The following is a 7,177-nucleotide window of genomic DNA, read 5'->3' as shown; positions in this document are numbered from 1 at the left end:
GGGCCCAGACGGCCCTTTTCTGCCCCGGCCATGGGTCCGAGCGGGTGCTGGTGCTGGCACCGAAGAAGGGGCTTTGGACTGCCTCCCGGGGGTGGGCCGCAGCCTGAGCAGGGTGAGATTATTCCTTCAATCGTTCAAGAAAGAGTTACTGAATTGTCACCCCCCACACACCGGGCATGCTGGGAACGAAGCAAAGAACAGAAGATGCAAGAGTCCCTCCCCTCAAAGAGCTGACCTTCTCTGGAGAGAGAGACAGCGCCTAACAGCCCAGTGGGCCGCTGGCCAGGAGAAGGGGCAGTGGGTCCGAGGCAAGCCTGGCGGGCGCTGGGATGGTGGCGGGGGACGGGGGTGGTTCTTTGAACACTGGTCAGCGAGCGGAAGTTGTCTTTGAGACAGAGGCCTGAGGAGGTAAGGGTGGCAGCAACAGCCCCAGGCAGAGGGGACCCCCCCACGGGGAGCAGAACAGGGAGGGCGCTGGGTGTGTGTGGTGAGAGCGAGCCTGGAAGAAAGGAGTCAGGAAGGAAGGGGCTGCGTGGATTGGAAAACACCCCCAGTGCGCCAGTTAAAATGAAGGTGAAAACTCACACGCGGGGCCTTTTTATGTATTCCGAGATAAAACACTGAAATCCTAAAAGCGTCCTGGGAATTAGAAATTACTTTCAAAGACAAGAGCTTCACATTGACCCTCAAAACCCAGCCTCAGAGTGATAGAAACGTTCTGGGGGAAGAATAAGACAAACGACTCCACGACCAGCGAGCAGGTCCCTGTCTGCCAAAGGCAGGGAGCTGCCCAGATCTGCACCTCTCGGTGGAGATCCAGCCCGTTGGCCCGGAGGCTCCTCTCAGGGAGCCGGCGCTTTCTTCTCTGGCTGGTTGTCACATTAGGACTTCCCTTCCTCCTTCCTTGCAAGAAGGCGCCTCCGGCTCCCGGGTCTACTTTCTTGCTTTGGTGAAGCATTCTTGTAGAGGCTCTCTGAGAGAGTCACGGGAGGAAGACTTGAGAGAGCTTGCACTGGACTGAGGCCCAGACAGGTCAAAGCTTGTGAAGGCCAGACGGCCGGGGAGGCTCTGAGCCAGGCCTGGGGGTCCTGGCATCGCTCCGCCTTCCCAGTGGTCACCAGCCCCCAGAGGCCCTGAGCGCAGGCCCACCTCCTCCAGGGCATCCCTCCATGGCCAGTGCTGTGCTCCCCGCACCCATGGCCCCATCTCCAGCCCAGCTGCCTGCAACATGCTCCCACCCCGGACCGCTCCCTACCTGACACTCCGACCCATGCTGGCCCACCTCTCTGATGAGACCCCAGTGTTCCAGTTTCTTTATGTACGTCTTCGCTCAGGGCGGGAATTGTGACTTTTCCGCCTGAAAAGTGTGGCTTGTCAAGGGCCTGGGCTCCGGCTTCAGACGACCTGAAGGATCAGATCAGGATTCAGCTGCCTTCGAGCTGTGTGTCCTGGGGAGAGTCACTGCACCTCTCTGTGCCTCGGTCTCCTCCACACAAGGACCACGAGGGGACCAGGCTGTGTGAGCATCAGATGAGTTAATACTGGCTCAGCACTTGGAAGGCACCTGGCCCTGCCTGCGCTCCCAGCCCGCTGAGGGGTCTGTTATAGATTCACCTGCGGTGCTGCTTTGCCTCAGACCTAAGAGTCTCCACCTGGTCTGGCTCCTCCCTCCCCACCCCTGCCCTCCAGTGGCTCTCCCCGGGCTGCTGCTGTGGCCGCACTGGCCTCCCTGACTTCTCAGCTGCTCCAGGCTGCCGGCCTCCCGGGCTGCTGCTGTGGCCACACTGGCCTCCCTGACTTCTCAGCTTCTCCAGGCTGCCGGCCTCAGGACCTTGGTACTGCCTGCTCCCTTGCCTTCAAGGCTGCCGTCACCTTCTCAACGGGGCCTGCTCCCGCTGCGGGTTCCAAACTGCAGCACACGCCTGCAGCTGGGCCCCCAGCAGACACTCGCCCCCATCTCTCATTTCTCCACAGCCTGTCTCCCTTCTGACCTGCCCTCTCCTTTACTGCCTGAGCCTTTCCACTGTCTGTTTCATTTTTCCTGAGGACAGAAATCTTTGCCTGTGTGTTTGCTGCTGTGGCCCAAATGCCTAGGGCGCCACCTGGCACACAGCGGCGACTCTGAGGAGCGGTGACGGAGCTGTGGATTTCAGAACCAGCTGGGTGTCTCCTGAAATGCAGATTCCCAGGCCCCGAATCAGCCTTTCTGGGGGTGAGGCTTGAGACTGTTTGCTAACCTCCTGCTGCCCAGCTGGGACTGATGCAGGCACATGTTAGACAGCCGCTGCACTGAAGGGGGCGGCCTGCACCCCAGATCCCCACGCCCCGGCGCCCAGACCACAGACCACCTCTGACTTCTGAGGCCCTAGCTGTCCAAGCCCCTGGATTTCCGTGGCCTTCCAACAGTGGCAACTTGCCCAATGCTGTGTGAGAAACATTTGCTTTTGCAAAACGTGGCCGGAGGCATGGGAAAAAGTCCAGCCAGGACCGGGACAGATAAAGGGCCATTTCCAGGCGGTTGAAGAGGTCTTGGTCTTGAGGAAGGAGCACGGCCTGAGGCTGGCTGGGGCTGGGCCAGAGAAGAAGATCAGAAGAACTGGGCGCCGGACCAGCAGTTACCCAAGCAGGGCGGGGAGCACACCTGGCAGGGGGGAGGCAATGATTCCCACCCCTCAGGCCCTACCCCCCTGCACGAGGACTGGAGCAGGTCTTCCAGTGCGCGGGGTGTGGCATCAGTTAACCGGCTCTGCCTTTGGGTCTCCCGTCAAGCATCAAGGACTCCTTGCCACTAATCCAACTTTAAACATGCAAATACCCTTGACCTGATCCCCCACCCCCACCTGCCCAGACTTTCTGCTCCCACAGGGCACCCGCTGCAGGCGTGGCATCAGAGGGCACGCCCAGGAGCAGGGGCTGGCAGGGATGACGGCCCGCAGGGTGGAGCTGACTGATGGGTCAGGGAACATCCCCACCGGCCCAGCTGGAACAAGCCTGGAGAGACTGTGAAGCCAGTGAGTGTGCGTGACAGTCGGTTTCGTGTTTTAAAAATGCACGTGCTTCTCTGCTCAGCATATCCTGGGACTGGCCTCCGGGAAGGGCGATGGGGAGGGTGGCTGGTCGGGACAGCGGCTCTTCTCGGAACGCCTTTCGTACGCCGTACGTGGATTGCACTGCCGACTCCGCTGCGCCGAAAGCAGACTAGCAGCGCGCACCCTGGCGGCCGCTCACGCCTCGTTCCCTCGCGGCTGCTCCCGGCTGCGCCCAGGGCGGACGCGGGGCGTTCGGTTTCCAGCCCGGTAGAACCCACTCGTGAGCCGTCGGGAAGCAGAGTGTGAGAGCAGCCGGCGGTGCTGGACCGTGGCGGACCCAGGACACGGATCGGGGTAGCTGAGGGTGGGGCGGCCGAGAGCCCCGCACGGCCCCCACTGCCCGTGCTGGAAGCAAGCCCTCCCGGCCTGCGGACCTCCACTGCGCTCCCTGAGGCCGGCCCGCCCGGGTGGCCGCGCTCCGCACGCGCCGGCTTGCTCGCAGTCGGTCTCACCTCAGGGCCCTGGCGCGTGCCGGCTCTGCATTCGGCCGAGCCTCATCCTCTGGCCCACGTTCATGGTCAGGTATGCACGGAACTTCCAGGAGCAGGGACCGTGCTGGTCTCGCTCGCTGCCCTCCTGCAGCCCCTGGAACAGAGCCTGCCCTTGTTGCTACAACACACAGTCTCCCTGATGCCTTCCCTTTCTGGCCCTTTCACCCCAAGTCTCATGGCCCAGAGCGCCCCACCCCCGCAAGTATCCTCCCCTCCCTCAGACTCTGTCCCACACAGGTGCCCCTGGGGACAGTGCCTGCGAGTGGGCAACACAGAGGGGTGTGGGGTCCAGCTCTGTGGCCAGGATAGGTCCTTCTCCATCCCTGGACTTCAGTGTCCTTATCAGTAAAATGGAGACAGAAACAAGTGGAGAGGATGATGTTTTATAGAGGGAGCTGAGAAGCCAGAGGCGGTTGCATTTGCAGGGTGCCAGGGGATGGGGTGCCAGGGGATGGAGGTCCCAGGGGATGGGGGTCCCAGGGGATGGGGTGCCAGGGGATGGAGGTCCCAGGGGATGGGGGTCCCAGGGGATGGGGTCCCAGGGGATGGAGGTCCCAGGGGATGGGGGTTCCAGGGGATGGGGGTTCCAGGGGATGGGGTCGCAGGGGATGGAAGTCCCAGGGATGAGGGAGGGACTGTGCTGGGAGCTGCCCTTCTGGGGTACAATGTGCAGATGGAGAAGGAAGTGGGGGTCCTTGAGTGCCAGCACAGTGCCTTCCCAGCTCTCTTGGCTGTGAACCAAACAAAGAAACCCGCTGCTCAGCGCAAGCCTGAGAGGAAAGTTTCATGCACGGGCCTTGTTGCTGTCCGCGATGAGCGCCATACTTCCTTTCCTCTCCCTTTTGATTTTATCCTCTTTTCTGATTTTTGACCTAACCATGCTGATAGCACTTTCCTGAGTGGATCCATGACCCGCTCTCGCTTCCAGCTGGCAGATGGAGATGGTGGTAAACACATCTGACTCGTGTCCATGGAGGAAAAGTCCCTCCTCCAGGCCTGGCGTGCCCCTGCCCCTTCCCGTACTCCTTGGGTGGGAGCTGACGAGGCCACGTGTCTTCCTCCCTCCTGCTGGGGGCGGCGGCTGTCCGTCCCCCCCAAGCCACCCCAGGCTGAGCTCAGCCTCTGCGATGTTTTTTGCCTTTGTCTTCAGAATATCCCAGCATAACCCACCTTAACCCAGATGGCAGCCATGGGTGGTGATGTACCCAGGATGCCCTGGCCTGGATGGACCGGCTAGGGAAACATTCAACTGTGAGGAGAGAGCCCTTCCTAGCCCCCAGGGTCCTCTACTCCCAGCCACTCCAGCGGCCTGCACCCAGCCCTGGCACCCCTGGGCTGTCTGTGGCCCCGAAACGGAAGGGGCCACCTCACACCTCCAGCTCTGCTCCGATCTGACCAGTGGGGCCTGTGCCTCCCAGCAGGTAAAGACTTTGAGTGTCATCCCTGCCCACAGCATGCGTGCTGAGCCGGGCTCGGGTCCAGGCCTGTGCTCCCTGAAACCTGCTCTCTCCACCCCACTCTGCCTCTCTCTCCACCACAGTTTTGCATCTTGTTTTTATCAAAGAGCCACCACGAGGAGATTCCACTTTTTCCTGACCCACATCCAGTCCGCCAGCCAGTCCTGAGGTCCTGCCGCCCACATCTCAAGGCCGTTTACATCCCTGCTGCCACCACGTGGTCCTCGCTGCCGCCAGCTCTCCCCTGGCTCCCTGCACTTCTGTGTCTCCCAGGTGGTCACCCTCCACCTGCCGCTCCTTCTGGGGTCTCTGCCGGTCCTGGAGGCTGACCTGCAGGGCTGCGCCCCTCGGGCCTCACCTTGAGGGTCTGCTTTGCTTCGCCTGATAGGAGGCACCGGCAGGCAGTGGGGGGCTGGGACAGAGAGAGGGCAGTGTGATTCCCTCCTTCCTGCCACGGTCCTGGCTGCCCCCTGCTGCCTGCTGCCCTCTGTCAGGAGCCCTGTCGTGAACTCATTGTCATTGACTTCACACCGTTCGGGTGTGTCCGTCTTGTTCTTCGGGGACACCAGGGACAGTGCTGACCCCTACGCCTGACAGCCCTTTTGCCCACAACGGTGGGACAGTCTTTCTGAAAACCTGAACCTGGGCCAGTCTCCCCCTTGCTTCAGCAGTGGGCCGCTCCTGCTACGAGGACACAGACAAAACTCTTTATTACCATCTACGAGGGTGTTGGTTAAATTAGGGGTCGGGAGGGTAACTGACTGCATTGAATTTCTTTTTCTCCCTTCTTTTAATGACACTGGAGGAGAGAGATTAGCAGAGGGAAGGGAATAGAAATCACCAGCACTCACAGCAGAGGCCCGAGTTAGGGGACTGTTTTGGTAACGTGCAAGCTGGTTGAGCCAGAGGTGATGTCTTACTGTGGATGCCAAATGTTGGGGACCCCTGCCCTGCCCTCTCCCTCTCCACAGGCCCCACCTCACCCCCACGTCTGCCTGGCTCAAGGCCTCAGCTTCCTGTCAGTGCCTCAAACATGCAGGCCCGTTCCTGCCTCAGGGCCTTTGCACCTGCTGTTCCCTTGGTCTGACTGCCCTTCCGTCTGCTCTTCCCAGGGCTCCTTCTCACTCCAACATCACCTCCTCAGAGAGGTCCTCCGAGCTTGGCCCACCCACCCGAAGCAGGTTCCCCCTGTCTTCTTTTTTCTATCACGAGACATTGTTTCATCAGAATCTCCATGAGGACACAAAGACCTGTTGTGTGTTAGTGACCGTCCTAGCATTTTTCCTCATCTGTAGTTACCTGTCTCCTGCCTTATCCCCCGGGAATAAAAGCTCCCAGGAGGTAGGCCCTGGTCTCTACAGTTAACTGCACTGTCCCCAGATAGTTCTGGGCACACAGTAAGTGCTCAGTACACGCCTGTGAGTGCTGCCGGGACAGGGCGGCTTTGTGGCCCTGTACTCCCAGGGTGCCTGGCATGCTCGCCAACCCAGGATGGGGGCTGGGACTCAGAGGAGGCTCGAGGGCCCTTGGAATCAGACCTGCGGCCCCCCCTGCGTGCCCTGGGCCCCGTGTGCCCTCCGCACCCTCCCTGCCCTCAGCTCGCCAAGACGCACCAGGAGACCCTCATCCGCCTCCGCCGCGGGTCCTCTTGACCGTGGAAGTCGAGGCAGCACCGCCTGGCTGGAGGACGGAGGGACGCAATGCAGCGGACCTGCTGCGAGACTGATGGGCGGCTTGACGCAGGTAATAAATCACCACGAATCACGGGCGGGGTGTGGCACCGGTGCTGTGGCCGTGGATAAGCGGCTCCTTGTCCCACGATGGCTTGTCCGTCACTTGGGACCATGGCAGTGCCTGAAATGCCAGCGTCTGCCCCCTCACCTGGTAGCCGCTCCTGAATCCTCTTCTGAAAGCAAAGGCCTCTGGGACAGCCTCATCCATCAGAGAAGGAGAGTCATTCTCTTCCCACAGGTGGATCATGAAAGCCCAGCCCTGCGGGGGAGGTGCTGACGGGGGAAGGGCGGGGGGGGGGGGTACGGGCAGGCGCCCGGGGCTCCACCTCACACGTCCCCGTCAGGATAGAGAGGCTGATGGAAACACGGAACCAAGACAGTGCAGGGAGGTGACCTGGGACCGTGCA

The sequence above is a fragment of the Delphinus delphis genome, chromosome 10, assembly GCF_949987515.2.
Source record: "Delphinus delphis chromosome 10, mDelDel1.2, whole genome shotgun sequence".
NCBI lineage: Eukaryota > Metazoa > Chordata > Mammalia > Artiodactyla > Delphinidae > Delphinus > Delphinus delphis.
Note: the sequence above shows the minus strand (reverse complement) of the source record.